Source organism: Eurosta solidaginis, chromosome 1 (assembly GCF_040869045.1).
Source record: "Eurosta solidaginis isolate ZX-2024a chromosome 1, ASM4086904v1, whole genome shotgun sequence".
In the NCBI taxonomy this organism is placed as follows: domain Eukaryota; kingdom Metazoa; phylum Arthropoda; class Insecta; order Diptera; family Tephritidae; genus Eurosta; species Eurosta solidaginis.
In genome coordinates, this window is record NC_090319.1 from 325727172 (window position 1) to 325752053 (window position 24882).

Genomic DNA, 24882 nt, shown 5'->3' on the forward strand with positions numbered 1-24882 from the left:
TCGGGCGCTGGGCTTATCCGCTCACATCGATTTACCATTTACCTAGGAGCTGTTGGGTCCGTTCTGCGAAATTTGGTTTTAAAACTGCTTCATGGATTCAAAGTTAGCATATGCGTACAATTTTTGGTACTCATTCCATTTTCTATAGGAATTGTAAAAATCTGGGCATCAGAGAGTTGTCGCTATTCGAGCAAGTCGTTTCAAAATGGCACTTCTGGAGTCATCCCACTTATTTCTTTGTTTGGTGAAACACTCTGGTTACAATGGGCCATTCTTTGAAGCCTATATTTAACAGACAAATAGGTTCAGATAATTAATTGTGTAACTCAAATAAGACATACATAGTGCTATAAAAATTCCCCCAAAAAGTATCGAAAATTTGATGAAGATGTAGCACCAATTGTTTGGGGGTGTTCCAAGTACTAAGTTTTTGTTTTTACTAAACTTAACTCAATAGAAATAAATCTGGAGTTTAAAAATAAGATACCATTATAATTTTTTGGTCTCTGCTGTGCCCAGCGCCCCAATTTTGAGGCGGTCATTTTATCAATATTGGCAAAAGATATGAAATAAATTCCCATATCACATTGTCATTTAGGTCTCAAAGCAGGCTAGCGTTGTTAGACTCTCTTAAAAAGTTTTGTTTCACTAAGTTGGGACTACATTTGTCTAGTTAACTAAAAAACAAGGTATTCATTGGCTTAACTTTAATGAAATTATCAAAAAATTTATTTTTGTTTGGAGAAACGAATGAAACACTAGATAATATTTCATATGTTTTTATAATTGACAAACCTGAAACAAAGTAAGAAAATTAAAAAAATCATAATTATGTACGTAGTACAATATATATATATGAAGTAAGAGAAAGACTTATTTTTGTATTCATGCTAGTAAAGTTTCTAAGTACGCATGCAATATTTAACGCAACGCCGATTAATGCGCTCTAAAAGTGAGATGTGCATGCTCGCAAAAATGAAACCAAAATGTATTACACACATAAGTGCTAAACGAAATTACAGGCATGCATACCAGGGATCGTAATAACTGTAGATTTTAATGCTCAAATGTGTATGCAAGTGAATTGTACCATGGATCGTACAACCATTCAACGTCTAAGGTTGATTAAGCTATCATAGCTATTAAAATCAAACAACAACATTAGTAAAGCTATACATATTGTTACGAATTTCAGGGAGCTCTTTATTATTCTGCACCTTCTGTTATAGTTAGAATTGCTGAGTTGTCGATTAAATAACTCAAATATTCAGTATAGCAAAATGTTCTTTATTTAAAACACCTCTATTGTAGTATTACTTCACAATTTAATTACTCGCCTTATTTACTTATTGCGTCTTAAAACAAACTGATTGATTATTCTTCAGCTTGCGCTGCTTTTATACTCTCAGTTGCCTCGTTCGCCTGTTTCTCCTTGGGTACAGACCTTTCGCGAATAGCGATCTCGGACAGTTGCTTCTTTATTTCTCGTTTCTGTATCACATAGTTGGTTATTTAGCTATGTACATGTATCTGTGTGAGTAATGTCATCTTCGCTCTTAGCGAATTACAAGTATGGGTGACTATTCCTCTTTCTTCTTCGCTCATAGCTGTTGATTACATGCATGTCAGTGGTCGACGGGACATAGCTCAATTGAGCCAGACTTTCTTCACACATATTCTTACTCTCCACCGTCCGACGGCAGCGTAACAGCAACGAATAAACAATGCGCACGATTGTCGCACAAATGTTCCCTGTGAGAAATATTACGATGGGGAAATGCAACTGAAATGATGGCCTTTCCATATGCAGCTCCTCTTCCAAGCATATTTAAGTTTGGGTTTTTACCTTTTCGGGTATGTTATAATTAATAGCTTTTCAATACAATATTTTTTTTTTTTAATTATTTTAACATAATTTGTACCAACTTCATTCTGGACTCCCTTTTTTTCTGAGCCAAAAAAATTTAACTTCTGTACTGCAAAAAAACTAAAGAGTGTTTAAAGAAACTTAGCATGAATGCATTTTTTTTTTTTTGCTTTAAGCAAGGCCACGCGGAAAACGACTTAAACTCCCTTTGTGTGACCAATTGGCGCCGGTTGGCAGAGACAAAGAGCGACTGGCGCGTTGTTAGACAGCCACAACCGTTTAAACGGTTAAGCGCCAATTAAGTAAGTAAGTAAGTTTAAGTCAGCTACATATTTTTTAAACATTTTGTATTTCCCTGGTTGCGGCAAGTGTATTAGTTTGGGAAATATGATTTTTTAGGCGAGTGATCGGCAATATTTTCTCTCGCTCTCACTAATACATTTACATTTAAATTTTTCTGATGTATGTGAAATATGTTCGACGTTTTTAGCTTTGATGTTTACATGTATGTGTGTCTGCTTGCTTTGCTGTGGTTGTGCATTTATTTACTAGCAGCGCAGAGACCCATCGAAACTGCCAACACTCACCACAATATATTCTAATAACTCACGTACAGCATGATCATCTTTATCGCTTTACCACCATTGGCTGAATAGCTTGGATTAGTGTCAATCAGCAATATATCTACCTGTCATGTGAGTTTTGTTAGCCTATCATTCATGTCATGACATAATCGACAGTCTCAAACCCATTTGCAAAATATTTCGAACATTTGAGAAAATTGTAAAAAAAATTTACGAACATTTTTGTTAATGTTTTATGAATTTTTTTGAGTATGCTGTTTTGTAGCCCAATGAATTTTGGTCTCACAAGCTTTAAGCTATAGCTTTCTCTTCTATAATTATCGAAAATGAAAAAAGCACGATTTACTAGACGGAATTTGATAAAAATGTCCACTGCTATTTACACGTTCGCTGCTGCATATGTGGGGAAAGACATGCACATGAAAGCCTTGCATTAAAAATTTAAAGAAATATTAATTATAACCGGTCTCTGCATAGCCACCTTTACATACATAGAAATGCATAAAAAGCAATTAACGCATGCTTAAAAAATACTCAATTATGTTACACTGAAAGAAATGGTGCTAGTAAAATCAAAAAATCGGTTCTGTTGTTCTTGACTTAACGGAGATTCGGTGAAATTGATCATTGTTAATTCCACCGAGTTTTTGTCAAGCGAACAAATTAGTTTAGTCATTTCAACAGAAGAGAAATTGTCGCTTTTAAGTTAATAAAATTTTGTAAGATTGCTAATCAATCTAACTGATTTTTCTGTTAACACAACTGATCTTACAGGTAATTTCAACGGCGATCAACTGTCAATACATGAGCAAATTTCAAAGAGAATTTTATGCTCACTGCACTCTCTACTTTGTACTTATGACGATGGTGCCACTTGTTAAAAAAAAACACCAAAATACGAAAACCATCAAATCGAAAAAGCACACAAAACGGGAAAGCAACAAAAAACTAGGTTTTCAGTTATCAATACAAAACGAAAAAACCCTTTTTTGAATTTACTGTGCAAAAGTTATGAGATACCGGGACACCTATCTATCAGGTACAATTTTGCAACTTCTCGTCCAAGCGAAATGCAAAATTGCGCCCTCTCATTGCAAAAGTTTTGCTTGAACGAACATGATTTTTCCAAAGTTAGTAACATTTTGTTCAAGTTTTTACGAATTTTCACTCACGCTAACGAATCTAGTAAGATAATAAAAAACATCCTTTTTTAATGTTGATTTTTCCGACAGCATAAAAGTTTGAGTTGTTTTGGAATCGTTTCAATATAAAGTGTTATGAGAACTAAACTTACCGAATTACATGTAAAGTTACTCCAGTGGTGAATTACGTTTCTGCGATTTGATTCTTTACTTTTCTATAACTTACAAGTTCTCTTCTTAAAATGTTACCTCAAACTTTTATACTACACGTTTTGTTCGAAATAATCAAGTGTGGCAACTACATGCGAGAGAAGAAATTGAGAATGAGCTGAGCTGCAACTGAAAGAATTGAGAATCAGTTTTGTGACTACTATTTTCATTTCTATATTCATATGTATGTATATGTAGCAAGCATGCGTATTTATGTATTCACATATTTACGTATTTATATGGCGGCCGCCGTGGTGTGATGACAGTGTGATCTGCCTACCACACCGAAGACCCTGGGTTCACGACCTGGGCAAAGCAACATCAAAATTTCAGAAACAAGCTTTTTCAATTAGAAGAAAAATTTTCTAAGCGGGATCGCCCCTCGGCAGTGTTCGGCAAGCACTCCGAGTGTATTTCTGCCATGAAATGCTCTCAGTGAAAACTCATCTGACTTGCAGATGCCGTTCGGAGTCGGCATAAAACAAGTAGCTTGCGTCCCGCCAATTTGTAAGAAAAATTAAAAAGGAGCACGACGCAAATTGGAAGAGAAGTTCGGCCTAAAATCTCTTCGGAGGTTATTGCGCCTTACATTTATTTATTTATATGGCAACGTAGGTACTTTCGTACAAAGCTGTCGCAACAACTTTTTTTGTTCATTTGGCTACTAAAACGGTCAATTACGAATCGACGATTTGTGCGCAGTTGATTCAACATCTTGTTGCGATGAATAAAAATTTACAGAAATATCGTTTGAATTGACCCGTATTTCGGTTGATTTTACCAGTCTTTTTCTTTCAGTGTATAAACAACTTAAGGCATCTTGCTGCATGAAAAACAAAGGAAACTGAATAATAATCAGAGCTGATCATTTTAGCTAGAGAAATTGAAAAAACTTACTAACAAATTAGAAAATAAGTTTTTCGCGCATTTTTTGCATGTTATATGTGTATAATAAGAGAGTGCAATCAAATAGTTAAAAAATAAAAATTTAGTTACAACTTGATTAGTGCCAGTATTATTTTTCGCCCCCTCTCCGTTTAAATCTTCTGAAATATTAAATTTTTTGCAAAACATTTCTCGCTTGACATAGTTTTGAATGAGATCAATAAATTGAAATATTTCTACATTCTGAAACTCATAATAGTAATATAAACTACATTAGAATGTAATTTAGCCAATTTCGTTTCCAAATTAATCAAATCAAAGGGTCAAGGATATGCCCACCCTGTATTGCCTTTATGTAATACTTTCGAATATATCACCAATAGTCGGGCTGTGTATTTTGTATTGATTGTGTGTTCGTGTGTGTGTGTGTGTGTTTTATAGAAGTGTGTCAACACTGCAGGCAGCCCATTTCACCTTCAGCCACTTTTGGCAAACAAATTTTTTTTTGGCAAACTCTGCACCAAATGCCAAGTGTTGTATTGATTGTGTTGGTGTATGTGGGTATGTGTATGAGTTTTCATTACGACCTTCATGCCTCCTTAGTGCATAAAAATAAATGGGCGAGTATTTATATGCATAAATGTAAATACCAGTATTTGTTGGTTTTTTTATTTTTATTTTAAATTTAAACTTGTCTTTCAAGGTTTTTTGTTTAAATAAAAATAATTGTTGAACTGAATCCTTTATTCAATGCGTATTATGCCTTTATTTTTAAATAAAATCATATATGGATCTACGTCCTTCCAACTATGTATTAGTTTAATGTTTGCGTCAACCACTCTTGAAGCTATTTCAGGCGGCTATAATATTTAATATTTGTAGAAGAGAAGCAGAGCAGAAATCGTTCTAACGCTTTGAAAGTTTTGTTGGTCTCCAAGGCCGCTATTTTCCTACAACCATAAGTGTGTGAAACAAGACACCACACCACATCGTGATCTCCCATATATTTTGCATATTTTTCGCTTGATTTGATTATTATATACTTTATACCAAACTCTTATTAGGCTGATGAGTACTCTGAGTCATAACGGCGAGTTTAATTGTTTTGAGTGCCATATCGTTGGTCTCATGAAAGCCTAGCTAAGTTCGCTGTTTGCATGGAAGACTAATACGTTATGCTTGATTGCGTCGAAAACAAAGATGATTAAAACAGGCTAGCCTTCCATGCAAGCAAAGAAACTGTGACATTCTCCCACGGGAATTTGACTGACTCTAGTTGTCGTTGGAAGCTTCATAACGCACAAAAGCTCACGAATTTTAGCAGACAATCACACTAATGGAGGGATCTAAGACAGACTTTGAACTATGTCTACAGCAAGAATATAAAAATCTTTCGGTGTATGTGTGTGCAAACAAATTGCAGGCAAAATAATTATTATCGACAGTGTTCGTAAATTCAAAAAGTGTTTCAAAATCTTCATGAAAATTTCACTTATATTCCAAAATTTCAAAGACCTTTGCTTTAAGAACGCGGTGTTTCGAATTTAAGGTTAAGTTGAACTTGCTGGTTCCTCAGAATTTGTCAGAGTTTAAAATTTTCTCTTTTTTTTCTATTGATTTCCGACTGGTTGGCTAATTGATGTATTTTGGAACAATTTTCCATCATCATTCTTCAAACTTGGTTTGGACGCAAACCGTTTTCGGTATCGGGTCGTCATCATTGACATTTTTCATTCGAAAAATGTCAGAAAGCGAACGAAGAATTACACTGATGATGGCGCTACCCAATTTTTACATACAAAACTTGTAATGCGGGGTTTGTTATTATTTTCATATGGGAAATCGAGTAAATCTACAGAAGCTTGTTTCACTAGGTCTGACGGATTCAACCGAAATTACTTGGGCACATACGCGCCATAAATAAAACAAAAACTGTTTGTTTACACACATTCTCCTTGATGAGTTTATAATAAATAACACAATGGATTGCAGCAGTTACTACATATGCTATGATATACTATGATAATATGTATGGGGTATTCCATCCCATTTCGACCAATTTTGAACCCGACCCCTTTAGAATTGCCTAAAAGTTTTTCTTATTTTTCTAGCTTACGAAAGACGTTTTTCAGAAGTTTTTCAAATTTTTTCATCCAACTCAAAAAAAGATATGAATTTTTAAAAAAACACCGTTTTTGTTTTCAAAATGCTATAACTTTTTCAAAAATTGACCGTTTGGGATATGTTTTTTTTTTTTAAATTTGTTTTTAAATGTACTTTTCGGAAAAAATACAAAAAAAAATTTTAAACTATTTTTTTCAATTAAATAAAAAAAAAAAAAATTCTCGGCCAACTCCGGGATTAGTGGGGATGATTGCAGAATTGATTGAAGTTTTTTATAAGAGAAAAAAAATAGCGAAATTCGAAAAATCTCGAAAAACTGAAAAATTACAAAAAAAAAAACTTTAAAATTTTTTTTGAATTTTTTCCGAAAAGTACATTTAAAAACAAATTAAAAAAAAAAAAACAGATCCCAAACGGTCAATTTTTGAAAAAGTTATAGCATTTTGAAAACAAAAACGGTGTTTTTTTTTTTAAATTCATATCTTTTTTTGAGTTGGATGAAAAAATTTGAAAAACTTCTGAAAAACGTCTTTCGTAAGCTAGAAAAAGAAGAAAAACTCATGGAACAAACAAAAAGTGTCATTTTGGCCACCAGAGTAATACTTAACATTTTTTAAATCACTTTTTCTAAAACTTTTAAAAATTAAAGGAGCATAACCTCAAATAATAATAAATGATTTAGCCAACGCTTGCACTGTGCTTCACCATCTGCATTGCTTCTCTCATCGATTCATTCACTATTACACACACACACATACAAGTAACAAAAACGCAAGAATCTTTAGTTTTCAAGGTGAGACATTATGTAAATGCGAAGCGAAAAGACACATCAAATAAAACTCAAGAGATACATACAAAAGGTATGAAAGTTCTACCTAAAAGAGGTAAAAGTAGAAATGGAAAGGAATGTAGGCATAACAGTAAACTTGACACACTTAACTGACATGCACACTCATTCTTTATATTAATGTGAGATTATCGATTCTAAAACGACTGAAAAAAAGTATAAAATCTAAGCCTATGCCAAATAGTAGCAAAGTTGACAGTTTTAAATTCATTATACAGCCTATAGACTTATGTAGTGGACAACTTACATACCTTCTTAAAAGTATATCTCATCACACATACCAAATATGATGAATTTCATATCAAAACCTATAAAAGGCACAATTTGAACCCGATCCCCTCAGATTTTGATGAAATTTTGTATAGAGGTACAATTTACCTATAAAAGCAGAACGTCAATTTTAGAAATTGCATTTTTGAAAAATTGTGGGCGTGGCAAGGTATCAAAGTTGTGAAAAATGCGTCAAAAATGACGGTAATAGGTACCTTTGAGCTGTGATAACTACGGAACGGCTCAACCGATTTCAAATATCTTGATACCATTGGAAAGGTATTCGAGTCGGCTTCTGAAAATATACACTGTAAAAAAATTGGTTGTGCTTGTATAGCTAAAATGTACCTGTGCGCAAAATTTCATCAAAATCTGAGGGGGTCGAGATCAATGCATATCGGTTTTGATATGAAATTCATCATATATTTAATTCAACTCATCCCTTTCGCCACTATTTTTTGTTTTTGTTTATATAAGCTTAAAAAAACTTTCCTTTTTAATTATTTCGGACGGACAAGGAAGATCCGTAAATTTTTTCATATTTCAATTATATAAAACGTTTGCATGAAGGCTGCATTAAACCAATGCCAACACTGGCCAACAACAATAACCATAAGTGATTTTAATAGCAGCAGTATTTCACATATTTCGAAATCAAAAAAATGCAACCTTCACCCATGGAAACCTCGCTGCTGCTGATTTTGCTGCCGCTCAATGTCGATTTGTTTGTGTGAACCTTGAATGGAGAACAGTTAAAAAGTTTTCTTTTCATATTTAGGACACTTTAGGTGGCTTATTCTTATAAATAGGGAATTTTAAAGAAATATTATTTTAAAAAGCTTTATAAACGTATTGTATTTTTTAGTATATGGGTAGATATTTTTCATACGCCAACCAATAGTTTTTCCCTGAAACAAAGATATTTGCATATCACAATAGAAATTTCAAAGAAACTCAATTTTAATTAAAAACTCAACATATAATAATTATTTTTATATTTTATACCAGGTTAGATTGACTGGACGGTGCGTAGTGCTACCATAAGTTGGTTAACTCCGTCTCAATGACAAATAATAGAAGCTTTCAAGCACCTTTGCCACTTGCTACTTCTAAATCATACAGCTGTATCACTCCTAATAGCTGGAGTCTTCGCCTGACAGGCGCAGGGCACGAGCACAGAACGTGCTCGATCGTTTTCTCCTCCAACCCGCACTTCCTACATTTGCTATCACTAACCAAGCCTAATTTGAAGGCATGTGACGTCAGAAGACAGTGTCCAGTCAGAATACCCGTCTTGAGTCTACAGTGCTATTTTTTTAATTATAGGAGTAAATTTGTTATTCTAAGGTTGTAAGACCTACACATGATTTTCGACACTTTACAGTCCCCGTACTGGGTTCATGCCTTTCCCGCTTGGTCAGTCATGTGCAACTCTAGCCTTCTCTTAATCTCTCCCAATCTAATTGGGACATGTACGGAGTAAGCTTGGAAAGATGCGCCCTTCTTAGCTAGCTCATACGCTTTTTCATTCTTATCTATGCATATATGCCTTGGAATCCAATATGGCTGTATGCTACTCCCCGTCACTATTCTTCCCAAGGATTGCTTACACTCTTATATACTCTTATATAATTTTATATACGGTACTATACAAGATTATTGGTGCTTGGTTGCTAATATAAAAGTTGACGCGATTGCAGTATAAGCAATTTTCTTCCAGCGTTTCTACTGCTTTGGTAACGGCCACTACTTCCGCCCGAACAACGCTATGATCTGGCAGCCTGTAAGTTTTGTTTATTTTCGGATTAGCACAGTATACCGTAAACCTGTTTCGCCTCGTTTGCCATTTGGCTACCCTTGCGCAAACCATACACCTCTATTGTGGCTCTAAGAGCCCATTGGAAGCGCAGATACGAAATCAGGTAGTCTGTTCGTCTTCATCATTGGTATTGATAACGCTGCCCCGATTCCGAAATGAGTAGCTGGTGATAGAGGACCTGCAGCAGCGATGCTTGAACAAATAAGCGCTTAAAGATTCACTTGAAGGTTGAAAAAACTTTATAACTTCATTTTAAATAGCTACCACTAACCATGAAAAGTTTAGACATAAAATAAGTATTCTTAGCCGTATGATCAAACCCGAAAGATATTGCTCTGACTTTCTCTAATTATCCACCTATCTGTTTTCTGTCTAACCCTTTTTTTCTCTTATTCCCCTCTGTATTTTCAAGTTTACCTTAATCGTCTCATTCAATTTCCCTATCCCTTTCATTCTTTCGGAAATCTTCCGGCTCTTGCTCTTATCCAAATATTTTTCCCACTATTACTCTTAGTCTTATCCTTATTCTCAAACTTGCTGTTAGACTTTTATTACTACTTTGTGTCAAACCGTTACCCTAATTCTTACTTTTACCCTCAATCTCCATATTCCTCTTGTTTTCTTTACTTGTCCGACTTTCCTTCAACTTCCTCTACTTTTTCTTCCAATTTCCTATATATCACATTACTTTACTAAGGTAGTAAAAAAGTACCAAAATAGTACGTACAGTTTTCCCTTCCTACTAGTTTAAAACTCTTGACCGGATTAAAAGCCTCACCTGTCTGATTTTTTTGCGTCATGGTACTTACCTACCCTAGGTTAGGTTAGGTTGAATTGGCCGGTAAAAAAAAAAAACAAAACAACCTCACATAGACTGAATGTGTCCATAGTTTAGTTAATTTGTTTGACGACCAAACGGTAGAACTCCAATCAGGTACCAGGACTTATGTTATAGAATAACTCCGTCTAATACTAGAAGTTTTCTATGACCTAGCTTAATTGCTGCCTCGAGATCTGGCAAGGATACGGACACAGAATGTACTCAACTGTTTTCTCCTGCAACTTGCACTTCCTAAGTACACCTGCTGTTACTGACCAGACCTAACTTATAAGCATGTGACGCTAGAGGACTGTGTCCAGTTAGTATGCCCATTGTGAGCTCTTAGTCTTTTCTCTTCAGAGATATAAGCCACTTTGTGAGTCTAATATCGTAGATTTTACACATGATCTTAGAAGCTTTGCAAGGCCCGCGGTTTGTCCACGCCTTTTCTACTTGATTGATCATATGCAGCTATGATATGAGGTTTTTTTTTAACAAATATCATAGGAAACCCTGTTTATTCAAGTGAAGGCTTTCTGGAAATTTTGTGCAAAATATTTCAACAGAATAGAACATTAATCATTAGCTTTTATGACTGATTTTCTGTATGTTTCCATAAAGTTACAAGACAAGCCTTCGACACAAGTTATACAATGTAATGGCCTTCAAAGAGAAACTTAGTTATAATATTTAAGGTATATCGATACATTTTTCTTGATTAACAAAAATGTGATTGTTTCATCGTACATCGTACCATTAATGGAACTAAATTCTAAACGGCTGCACAAGCTATAACTCATACTCTTTCGTTAGAAATCTCAGCGAGTACAATGAAAGCAAATAAGCGATAAGTGCAAGCCCCAAAAATCAACAAACACATTCAATTACCTATCTACGAATTAATAAGCATTCGACAGAAAGCTCATTTCCTTCATACAAAAGCTTTAAAGAAAGAGAACATGCATAAACTTTTAGATCTAACTAACCAGTGAGCGCAACCAGTAGAACACTTATTTAAAACCAATCGCTGCTGCTGCTGTCGCTGCCACTCAACTGCTACAACGGCCATTGAAGATTTAAGCTCAAGCGTCGTTTTTTGTGGTCGTGAGTGATGATGCTCAAAAAGCGCAGTTGCAACGTTGAATATTACAAGTGCGAAATGTGAGACGAGCAGTAAAAAGCTGCAATAGTTAGAATAATGAAAGTGACAGTGATAGTGCAGTGCAGTGCTGCAATGAAGTACAGTGTGTCAGATACGTCAGTTAATAAGATGGCAGACGAGAAATCTTTTTTATTAGTATGAGTGCAGTTGTAATTTCGCTGCAAAATCTCAGCAGATAGAGTTGGTGCATGGTGTGTATGTGTAGTCAACGGCATTGACTTGTTGTCGGTCGATAGAGCTTTGGTATGGTTAGGGTAGTGATTTTCAAATTTTTTTTTTTTTTTTTTTTTTTTGCATACGCTCTGTGTATCAACAACGTGATGTGCGCTGCAAGCTGCACTACTTTATTTATTCATATAGTATAGTCCACCTTAGACGCCTTTTGATGCGCTAACAGTCAGCCAATGGATCAATGGTGTCCTAATAGTATTCACCATCAGAATACTTGCGGTGGCTGTCACAAACTAACTTTTTTTTTTGGCATCTAACTGATAGTTTTATATATGTAAATACACTGATGGCGGACAAATATTTTCCCGGTTGTGAAACAAGTTTGTAGCAATACTTATAAAATATATATAACTAAAGGTCGTATCAAAAAATATATAAATTGTGCATTATAAATCGAGCTTTAAAATATCTTAATAAATCAATTAATATTTAAAACAAATAAATAACTAAATAATTAAAAAATAAAAATAATTCGTTCATAAAAAAACATTGATATTGATATTCTTAGTTTGTTTATAAACACCATTCAAAAACGTTTTAAAAGTTTAAATTTAAAAAATTTAAATCTCGCTCACTAAACTAACTTGAGCTTGAAAAATGTAATAAAGTTTACGTTCCTGAAATTCTTTAAAATAGTTTTTTAACAAAAAATTTAAAGTGTACGTTCCTAGAATACTTTGAAAAAGTTTGTAAGTAAAAAATTTAAAATTGCTGCTATTTCCCCTACTGAAGCAAACAATGAAAAATAAATTTAATTTTTTAAATTATTATAATGATAACTTTAGAATTTACAATTTTCACTTAAACTAAATAAAGTTCGAAAAATTTTCAAAAAAAATTTGTAAACAAAAAATTTTGTTTTGTTTTATTTATTTCGTTGAACCAAAAATTTTTAATTTTTGTTGAAATTATTACATTGATAAGCTTTTAGAAACATATAAAAGTTAAAAAAAAAATCAATAAATTTTTTGCATAGTTCCAAGCTAAACATTTTTTTTTTTAATAAATTAATTAAAAAAGCTTAAATCATATTTAAAAAACTAAAAATGTCTACTAAAATGGTGAAAAATATATATTTTTTTTAGATATGTTAAAAATTTACTTTTATCATAAAAAAATGTAAAGTTTAAATAAAAAGTAGTATTTCATTCAAATACAAAGTAAATAATAACAAAATACACTTTAAGTATATTTTCATTGATAAAAAATTAAATATAAATAAAAATTTTATTATAAATTCTTCAAACATCTATAATAATAATTGCTATTAGGTAAAGAAAAGTATTAAACTAAAAATTGCTATATCGTTTCGTCATGAAATATATATGAATAAAAAAAAATATTTTTATGAGTTGATAAAAAAATTGAGGATTCACATATAGAAAACTAAAATCTTTAATAAACATCGAAAATGAAAAATGATGTAAGTTAAAAAAATGTCTAATAACGTAATGAAAAAAATAAAATTTTTAGTAAAAAAATAGCTTTAAACTTAAAAAAAATTTTAGGCTTAATTAAAAAACAATTTCGTTTTATTATGAAATAATTAAGAAAAATTATTGTTCTTTAGTATTATCGGTCTATTGATAAAGGATTCCACGTTCGATTCGAGCTCAAGGCCAGAACAATAATTTTTATGATAATTATTGCTTTTTTTAATTTTTCTATAGTTGAAAAATTATTTTTTATTTTCGGAATAAATAAAAATAATTTTGCAGTTATAGAAAAATTAAAAAAAAAACAATAATTATCATAAAATTATGTTTTTTTTTATTTTTATAATTTTTCTCTAGTTGGAATATTGTTTTTATTTATTCCAAAAATATATAAAATAATTTTGCAATTATAGCAAATTAAAATAAAAACCTGATTAAAAAAAATATTAGTTTTTAAATACTTATAAATTAATAAAATAATAATAACACAATAAATTGATTATAAAATAGAAGAAAAAATAGTTTCTATAATTATTTGTAAATAAAAAAATCTGATTATTCACATGTAAGTAAACCAAAAATTTCCAAAAACGTTGAAGTGAAAAAATTAAAACAAACTTTAGAAACTTTCTTATAATGTTGTAAAAATTTAAATTGTTTAAAAGAAAAATATGTTTATATTCATATAATGTTTTTAAATTAATAACAAAATAAAATAACGTATAAAAAATTAAAAGTTCACATTTAAAACAGCTAAAATATAAAAAAACATGTTTAATGAAAAAGTTGATACCCAATGATGATGGCAACAGTTATTAGAAAACTTAACTAATAAAACATTGAAAATTTATTATAGATATTGCAAATTATTGAAATAAACACGATATTGGAAGTTTTTCTGATATAAGATTAAAGCTCTAAAATCCTTGGAAAAAAATAAATTTACGAAATATCTAAATCTTTTTTTCTTCCAATTGAAAAAAATCAAAATGAAATAAAAATCTTACATAAAATATCTACTTTTCATTTCATGTGAATTTTTTTTTGTTAAAAATTTTAGAAACATTTTATTTATTTAAAAAAATAAGACAAAAGCTGTGAATGTTAAAAACAAATTTTTTTTTAATTATTATAAAAGATTTTAAAATTTTAAAATTAAACAACTAAAAAAGCAGTAGAAATTATGGCTTACACAAAATATACGTATTCCAAATATAATCAATTTTAAACTTTGTTCAGAAAGAAACAAAAATGCCTGCCAATTTTAACAAAACCTTCAACTAAATTTATTTAAAATGTTCCATTACAAGTTGGTTTTGAAATATTTAAAGTTGCCAAAAAACACAGATATTTGATAAACTTTTGATAAATTTAGCAAAAAATTCAAATTTGGTACTTTTTTTTAAACACACTTTACAACAATTTTAAAAAATCTAAAATTCCCATTACTAAACAATTGAGCAAGGTCCGTTCCATTATTTTTGACACCACTGTAGACATGAAACTATTTAAAATTTATTATTGTTGCACTTTTGCTTTTCCTACAACACTTACACACACACAAAACACCTTGTGCGGCTTTCGTTCAACAATTTTTCAATTTTCGTGCGGCGCGATGAGTGGAGCAAATGAACGAGCGAGTGAGTTGATGTCGCACACAAGTCAGCCAAACAGTCATTCACGAATAAGTAGTCAACTGGGTGGTTGATGCGCGTGGTTAACTATGAAATATTTCGGGTGCAGATAAAAACAGAGCGCCTGCATTTTGCAGTGCATACATAACCAATGTGACATATTAACATATAAAAGAGATGTAACGTAATGACGTTGAAGGTCAACTTTTCGAAGCAAAGCAGCGCGCATTCGGCCAAGGCAATTGTAATAGCAACAATAACAGTGCTAGGAAAATTATGCATGGCAACAACAATAACGGATATATATATTTATACAAAAAAATTAAAAAAAAAATCGAAAATACGTATGTAATAATTCGGTACGTTAACGTTGTATTTGTGAAACGGAAACAAATAAACGCGAGTTTTAAAATATCCGAAAAGTATATTAATAAAAATGGAAATAAAAAACAATTGAGAATTGCAGCAGCTGTTCGACTTTTCTTCTTCTTCATCAACTACTATTGCACGCACACGCATACTTAAGCAAATGTCATAGCAATAAAAAACATAATAAAAAAACAAACCAATGGTTGAGTATAGAGGAAGAAGAAGAAGCAGTCATGGTCGTTGTAGCAGTTGTAAAGCTAACGCGAACGCCAACAATACGCAAGAAAGCGCAAAGCAGCAAAGCGATTGCACTTTCTTTTCGCAAGTGTCGACTGTCAGTGTTGATTTATACGCCGAGCCAACAGCAGCAAATTGGTACCAGCAGCAGTAGCAGATAAAGCAGCTCAACATTCAAACAGCTACAGCCAAAACACTCTAATAGTAACAAGCAGCTGAAAAAAATTTTGTGACAATTGAGCAATAATTATTAAGTCAATGGAAAAGATAAACAAAAGGAATTTTTTTTATTAAATCCAAGCAGCAGCAGTAACAGCAAATTAAAAATGCATTGAGCAGCATTTTGTTTAATTTGTTAGTTGAGTGGAGAAAATTGCTGAAAATTTATTATAATTTTTTTTTGTTTTTTTTTTTTCAAACCTAACTCTATTATTAGTGGCAAAATATGCAATGAAATGTAAGTGCACAGAACTGAGCGTGCGAGTGCAGCAAAAAGATTATTTTTTTTATATTTTCCAAAAGCAAGTGTTAATTCGCTTAAAATTATCTTTTTAGTTTTTTTTTTCAAACTCACAACAACAACTCATTAGCAGTCAACATGCAAAATAGTATTTCCAACGATTGTATGTAAATTTTTCTTAAATGTTACGCATACGCCTGCGACACACTTAAGTAATATGATCAGCTGTTTGACGACGACAAGTTCGAAAATAAAACTTAGCTCAAGTGTGACCTAAGCATAGTTATTTGTTTTTATGCATTTTTGTATGCAAACGTGAAAATGTGTGTATGTGTGTGTGTTTTCTCTCTATGTTTGTAAATGAAAAAGATTATAAGTTTATTTTTAGTGTATTTTTGTGTGTCGAAACACGTGACTTCTTGAAAGCGAGTATTAATACGTTGTGTATATGTACGTACAAAATTATATACAGAAATATATACATGCTATGACACATACATATGTATGTACAGGTGTATAACCGTTAAAAATTGCAAACGCTTTTTATACCCACTGCACTTGTACACAGGGTATTATAACTTCGATTGGATAACGGCTGGTTGTACAGGTATACAGGAATCGAGATAGATTAGACTGGAAATCGAAAAATATTTGATTGAGCCATGTCCGTCCGTCCGTCCGTCTGTCCGTTAACACGATAACTTGAGTAAATATTGAGATATCTTCACCAAATTTGGTACACTAGCTTATCTGGACCCAGAATAGATTGCTATTGAAAATTAGCGAAATAACCACGCCCACTTTATATATGTATAACATTTTGGAAAACACAAAAAAACCTGATTATTTAGTAAATAATACACCTAGAATGTTGAAATTTGACGTGCGGATATTGCGACTCTTGATAAAAATTTAAAACAATTTTTGAAAATGGGCGTGGCACCGCCCACTTTAGGTAAAATCAATTTTACAAATATTATTAAACATAAATCAAACCTATCGTAACAAAATACGACGGAGAGGTTGCCTTTAGTATAAGGAATGCTTTGAGAAAAATGAACGAAATTGGTTAAGGACCACGCCCAATTTTATATAAAGGATTTTTAAAAGGGCGGCCACCGTGGTGTGATGGTAGCGTGCTCCGCCTACCACACCGTATGCCCTGGGTTCTCACCCCGGGCAAAGCAACATCAAAAATTTTAGAAATAAGGTTTTTCAATTAGAAGAAAATTTTTCTAAGCGGGGTCGCCCCTCGGCAGTGTTTGGCAAGCGCTCCGGGTGTATTTCTGCCATGAAAATCTCTCAGTGAAAACTCATCTGCCTTGCAGATGCCGTTCGGAGTCGGCATAAAACATGTAGGTACCGTCCGGCCAATTTGTAGGGAAAATCAAGAGGAGCACGACGCAAATTGGAAGAGAAGCTCGGCCTTAGATCTCTTCGGACGTTATCGCGCCTTACATTTTTTTTTTTTTTTTTTTTTTTAAATGGTCAAAGATGAAAATAATAAGCTATATATTAGCGAAAATGAGCTTTGTATCAATAGAATTTTACTTTCTAAATTAAATTATAATATTAAGGTGGAAAACGCTAAAATTTTTGAAAATGGGTGTGGCACCACCTCCTTTTTGTCTAAGAAATTTTCAATGTTTCGGGAGCCAAAACTCGAAGAAAAATTACATATATATTTTCCTTATAGCAGGAAATATTTCTAGTAAAAATGGATAATATTGGTTAAGTACCACGCCCACTTTTATATAAATGACTTTAAAAAGGTCGTAGGCAAAAATAATAAGTTAAATCTTAGGGAAAAATAGTTTTGCCCCAATCGTATTTTTATTGTTCTTTTATATCTTTATTTTAAAATAAACAGTAGGGAAATCCCCATATCTGAACTTGTTTATTATACCACACTAAGGTTACTTATACAAAAGTTTTTTAATGAAAACAATTTGACATTTGAAATTTGTCTCTGCATTAATTTTTTGCAAAAAAAAAGCGAAAAAATAATAAAAAATTAAATTTTTTTAAGTAAAAAAAAAAATTCATTGAAATTATTTACACTTCTCTCATAAATGCATATTTATATTTTACCAAAAATTTTTGTACTAAATTTTCTAGACTTTTTTTTTTATAGAATTTTTCATGCATTTTTTCATTACGGAGGAAAAAAGGGATATTTAGTTTATAAATAATGAAAAAATTGACCCTTTTCTATCTTAGCTTATTGCTATAATGGATCAAAGTACGAGTTTAACATAGTGAAAACACTAAAAAGTTTTTTTTTTCAATTTTTGTATGTTATTCTTCATCTTGCTCACAAAAAAGAAGTTTAGTACATAGTTTGCTCTGCGATACTGTATTAGCAATTATTAATAATAATTGTGTTTCCGTGAACTTACTATTCCAATGAAATTTGAGTCCAATCAAAATCAAAATTTTTGTATTTAAGATTTCAATTCAGTCTCTGATACTGAACGAATGTCTACCGCCATCCACCAACTTTTTCAACTGCAATTTCTGGACTTTTTTTGTCGAAGGTGTGACAATAAAATGTGTATGTCTTTTGTTCTTTTATTATTTGATAAAACGCTATTCTGCACATCATCACAATAGCAGATTAACGAATTAATTTTTTTTTTTTTTTTTTGTATTATGTGAGGTTTTTTTTAATTTTTCTTTCGAAATTGTTTTGTTTGCAAAAGTAACAATAAAAATGGTAAACGCACTTATGCTTCTTTTACTCCTATTATTTAATTAAGAAAAAACTTCAATGACTTCTGTAGCTGAAACTAAGCAAATCCATCTCAAAAACCTTTACGGCAAAATTAAAAATTTCGAAAGTTGTTTAAAAATCAACATGACTTTCGATTTTAAATTTTTGAAATTTTTTCAAAGATGTTGTTTTAGTACATTCAATTCAGCCCTCCTCTAAACACTTGCAAACACTGCCTGCGATCTCTTTTCACAGAGCAGGCAAACGCCAGATGGGCCAAGGAACCTACTTGTAGTATATCCAAGCAAATCTGGCCTAAGCTGGATGAAGAGAGATCGCAATCGGTGATATTGTTAAACAGTATCTCTATAAGCCCACTAGTGGGCCTTCTTACAGGTCACTGTCTCATGGGCACTCACGGTGCCTATATGGACCTGCAGACAAATGACTTCTGCCGCAGCTGTAGGGACGAGGAGGAGATAGAAAGCGTAGAGCACTATCTGTGCCACTGTCCCGCACTGTCAAAAACCAGGTACCAATGCCTCCACAGACACTCCTTTGGGTGCCTTGCGAAGCTTGAATCTATAAACCCAAACGACATCTTCCGTTTCATTAGGCAAACGCGCTGGTTTAGCTTCACTGGGGTCTAAACTTTCTTCTCCTTCGAAAGTAGGGTAACAGGAAATAGGGGCCCCCCGCGTGGTAGCACAATGGGCCACAACGGCCTACGTGAGTCTCCGCTCGCCTAATACTCACACACATTTTGGAGCATTTTTTTCCGAAAGGCGTTTTAGATTTTTTCGCTGTTTTACAAACCAATTACACGCAAACAGATCTGTACTACCTTAAAAGATGGGTACCGGTGGGCATACGTAAAATTTGAAATATGAAAGGGTGTTACATATATACACACAAATATACAAGTGAAACTAATAAAAGCGTGCTAAAAGCAAAATTATGCACTTAAACCAACCTTCGAAAGAAATTTACAAAATCAATGCGAACTTTGAATGACTTACAACTTGTACTTAAATTGAATGAACTCCAAAACCAACCATTTTACGCTCTTTTTTCCTCATAAAGCTATTTTTTTTTATTAAATTTATGTTTCAAAGAATTTCCTACCAGATTCGATAGTCAGTAATGAGCTGTGTGTTTGTGTGCTCTCCTGAAAAATTGTGATTATCGCTTACTAAATTATTCGTAATTATATTTTAAATTGTTTGTTTGTAGGTTTAGGCGTCAGGCTTTCTGTAGTTTTAAATTATATGAGCAGATCTTACAGATCGGTTTATGCCTAGCCTCATTGACGCATACTAAGTAATCATCGACTTACCGAGCAATTTGGAATCAACTAGTAAAACTTGTTGTTTACCTATAATTATTCGACATATGTGTCTTAGTCGATTAATCAGTATTAGTAGACTAGTCGTAGTTGTTTACATTTGAATAGATGAATTATTCCAAAGCTTTTTACTTCCACTATTCCTCACTTTTGCACAGTTTACTCTCCTAGGGGTATATACTCGTTTGGTCTCAGCTTGATTCCGCGAATTCTTTGTCAGGTAGGAGAGATGTTCTGAGCGAAAAAAATTGCAAAAGAAAAGCTTTTTGCACACTCTAATCTATATTTATCTTATTTCGATCTACTTCTTCGCAAATCCTTTTTTTTTTTTTGTTACTCATACGCCATGTCATTCCTCAAAATTCGATACACGAACGTGCTATCCAAGAATTTGCTACAAAAACCGTTTATATAAATTTAAAAGAGTGTTGAATTTGAAACGAGTTTATAAAAAGCGCATTCTGAGCTAAGGTAAAAAGCGTTTCAAATTTTGCTGAGGTAGAACGTTATCGAGGCGGCACCAGAAAGGAGGTGATATTCTTCTCATCTGTCGGTAATTCCACTCACTTCCGCAATAGAAATGTGACTCATAGAGTCAATCTTTCAATTGCAAAGTCACTATTTATCAAGTCTAATTAATTTGATATTTTTTTCCATTTATAAAAGAATAGTATATTGATTAACAAATACTTAACTTTTTACATCGCAGAAAAGGCAGCAATTGACATTGACTAAATAAATACCAACCAAACGGTGATAGCTGCTAATTAATCAAGTTGACACGCTATACTAGAATCATATCGTCATACTAGTAAAATCATATCATTCATTGCTTATGTACACATGCATATATAAATTAGTATAAATATGTATGTACATGAAAGCAAGTGTAAAATCAACCAAAACCAAAAAAATGGGCCCGTTTTGAAAATGCCGCTAAAAGCTAAGCAAGCTTTTGCACTAAACAAAGAAGTAATATAAAGTTACTATGATAATTTCAAGTTTTTTACTATGGTTTGACTTTTGTCAATCAATTTTATTGAGTGGTTTAAAAAAAAATAATTTTATTCAAATTTAAACAAAAAATGTTTATTTTAATTTCTCAATATTTTTTTTTTCGTAATCTGATTGATTGAACTTTGTCAGTCAATTTTGTTGAGTGGTTTTAAAAAAAAAATTCATTCAAATTAAAAAAAATGTTTATTTTAATTTCTCAATAAATTTTTTTTCGTAATCTGATTGATTGAAATTTCAATCAATTTTGTTGAGTGGTTTTAAAAAAAGAATTCATTCAAATTTAAAAAAAAAATATTTATCTTAATTTCCCTATATATTTTTTTTCGTAATCTTATTGATTGACCTTTGTCAATCAATTTTATTGAGTCGTTTAAAAAAAAAATTTATTCAATTAAAAAAAAAATTTTTTTATTTTAATTTCTCAATAATTTTTTTTCGTAATCTTTTATTTTCTTTTTTTCAGATTTTAGTTTTAATTTTTTTATACTTACTACACTACAGTTTTTATATCACATCCAATTTAGTATTGATCACATGTTCATGCTTATTTTTAAACTGAAAATTTTGAATACTGCACCATTTGCTTGCCCTGCATTTTGCATAATTATGTAACCGCACGAAATTTACCTTCACGTTGTAAGCAGAGTTTTTTCTGAACATCTTAGTCCTTTTTTTCTTTTTTTGTAAATTTGTTTTTTTATTTTGTTAGTGGTGTTATTATTACAATTTCGAGCGACATTGGCATGGCTGCCATGTGTTGCCAAACCAACATACCAAAGAGTGCAAAGCCTAAGCTAATTCTACACATCAAAACATAGCAAGAAAATTTCAAATACATTAGTTGCACACACGTTTATAATAAGAAATTGTGTGTGTATATAGGTGTAGGAATAAGTTTATGGGTAAAGGAAAATGCAAAGCACTGTCTAGCGCAGTATTTGGTGTGTGAAATGCTGAATATATATAAATTTTTCGGTGTATTTTTTTTTTTTTTTTTAGAAAATTCAAACTTTTACGAATGCAAGCAAAATAAAAAACACAAAAAATAAATAGATATATTGTAGCAGAATGCAGGCAAAATTTATTTTAAGAAATTGAATTTAACAAGATGTGCAAACGAAAAGGCGAAAAGGCAGGTAGCAGCAGCTTTTTAGCTCAGAAAAGTAGCGAAAAAATAAAGTGAAAAACAAATAATCTTTTGGCAGATACACATTATTATACATACATATGTATGTGTGTGCATAGCGTAGCTAACGTAAAACTTTAGTTGGCTAAAGAAAATTAGAAACTGCTTATTTGCTAAGCAGCAACTGAAATTGAAAAAAAAACTACGCTTTTAACACGCTATAACTAATTTTCACAGCAAGTGTGTTTATTGCTCAATTTTTTTATAGGCGCATAGAAGCTGAGGAGCAGGTGTATGTACACATTTGTTCAAAGATTTAAAAAATACCTTAGATATGCACTTTGTTCGTGTTATAGCTTCAGCTAATTGCATTTCGTGAAATTTCACAAAGTATTTTTTTTTATATTTATTATTACTCCTGGTATTTATGCATAGCTACGAACACGAAAATAGTAGTGACAACTTTAACGAAATTTCATCTGTTCGATTCTTTGAAAAAAACGTTCTTATATTTTGTAATTAAAACCATTAAAAACAATCTCTAGAACGTTTTCGAAAAAATTTTAAAAATCGCTTAAATTTTACGAAAATTTCGATTTCTTTTTATTTAGAGTAGGTACTTAGAATTTTTTTGGGTATGCCGTTTTTTAACCCCGGCAATTTTAGTTTAACAAAAAGTATAATAAATGTAAGGCACGGTAACCTCCAAAGGAATATCTTAGGCCCAGCTCTTCCATTTTGCGTCGTGCTGCTTTTAGTTCTTCCTACAAATTGGCGTGACGGGACCTACTTGTTTTATGCCGACTCCGACAGGCAACTGCAAGGCAGATTAGTTTGTACTGAGAAGCTTTTCTTGGCAGAAATACACTCGGAGTGCTAACCAAACACTACCGGTCGGCGACCCAGCTTAGAAATATTTTCTTCCAATTGAAAAAACTTCTTTCAAAAATTTTGATGTTGCTTTGCCCGGGCACGCTACTATCACACCACGGCCGCCGCCAAAGCCATAGGTCTCCCAAAATTCGCATTTTTTTCAGAAGCGTGTTTCAAATGTATTGCGCCATTCTTACTGATTGTATAAATTATACTTAAATTTTGATATATGTTGAAACGGGTTTTCGCCTTTCTTTGTCAAAATGGGGCGTCCGGTGTTGCGCCTTCATCTTCAGTATAATTTTTCGTTTTCAGAACCCCGAGTTTGCTTTGTGTAATCTTCAATGCCCGTTCCTTAATTCTCAGAGTTTTGAGAGGCCAACACACTTGCTTATACGACTGCGCTGATGCATAGCCAGTTCAAGTAATTGATCTGCAATATAACTGGGGCGCCCGAGTAGGGGAAATTCTTTATCGAAAATTCTGAAACCAAAACTTCATAGCTCATAAAATTTAGATTTAAATGTTCAAAATTATACTGCCAACTTATAGATTTAAACCCTGACACATTGGCCCTTAAACAGAGATTAGCAGAGCAGTTTACTTTAACAGCAGCTGAAATACTGACCTTAAGCATAAACAATTGCATATTAAAATTTTAGATAGTTTAAATCGCAGTTTAAACTTGACAATGAAAATCCGGTTTAAAAATTTCTTTAAAATTTTATAAGTTTTGTGAATTCATAAATGTTGCTAATGCAGATAAAAGCTGATTTCCCCCATTTTTTTTTTTTTCATGGCAAATTTTCTTTCGCCAGAGATGCTAATTTTTTTGTTATCTAAGTTTAGATATCAAGTTTTTTTACACAAGCAGCTGAATTAAAAACAAGGAACTTCTAGTAGCACTTTGTACTCATTGAATCTATGTGAGGTCCTCACGGGCCGGTTCAACTTAAATTACCTTACATTTATTAGATTTGCAGTGAGAATACCTGGTAAATATCTCAGGATGAAGTAATGAACTTTTAGTTTAATTTTGTTGGGCAAATAATTCAAATATATCTGACATATGTGGCTTCAAAGCCATTGCATTAGAATCGAAAAACAATGTTTTTTTTCCTTCTGCGCGTTTTGGTACTATTTTTACCTTCTTCAAGGAGTTTACTGTGTTGTTAAAATATAAAATAATCCTTTTAATTGTTTAATTATGTCATTGTTTTATATTTTGCCTAATACAGAATACTCCTTGAAGAAGGTACATATAGTACCAAAACGAGTGAGTGAAAAAATAAATTTCTTTTTTTGATCTAATTCGACGGTTCGTAAAGCTCCTCTTAAATATTACTCAAATATTCTTTCGGACAATTCAGTATACAAATTTTCATAGTTTTGGTTTTTTTGTCTTTATTTTTTGCTACTTTTTTTAAATCTTATTTCATACTGAACTATTAAAAAAATGTGTTATATACTTTAAGGAAGAGTTTTTAAATATTTTGCTGTTTTTCTTTCTTCTTTTTTTGTCAAGAGTGTTGCTTATTTTCTCCTAAATAAAAACATATCTTGTTCATTCATTATATGAAAGCAGAAGAGTTATGCATTCATAACAAGTATGGGACCGTCTGCATAGCAGAAGGCGACACGCTTTTATAATTCTTTTTTCTGCTTAGACTTCATTTTACTGTTTTCATATTTCCCTTAATCCTTTTAAAAC

At 32.1% G+C, this 24882-nt stretch overlaps 1 long non-coding RNA gene across 1 annotated transcript; it reads right to left on the reverse strand.

Moving 5' to 3' along the window:
* Positions 1 to 235: 235 nt before the first annotated feature.
* On the reverse strand, positions 236 to 15148 carry LOC137237821 (uncharacterized). Its single transcript, XR_010949045.1, has 3 exons — positions 14952 to 15148; positions 11555 to 11749; positions 236 to 795 (listed from the first exon to the last, which is right to left on the reverse strand). It is a non-coding gene; the product is annotated as an uncharacterized lncRNA (long non-coding RNA).
* Between the last annotated feature and the right edge of the window lie 9734 nt (positions 15149 to 24882).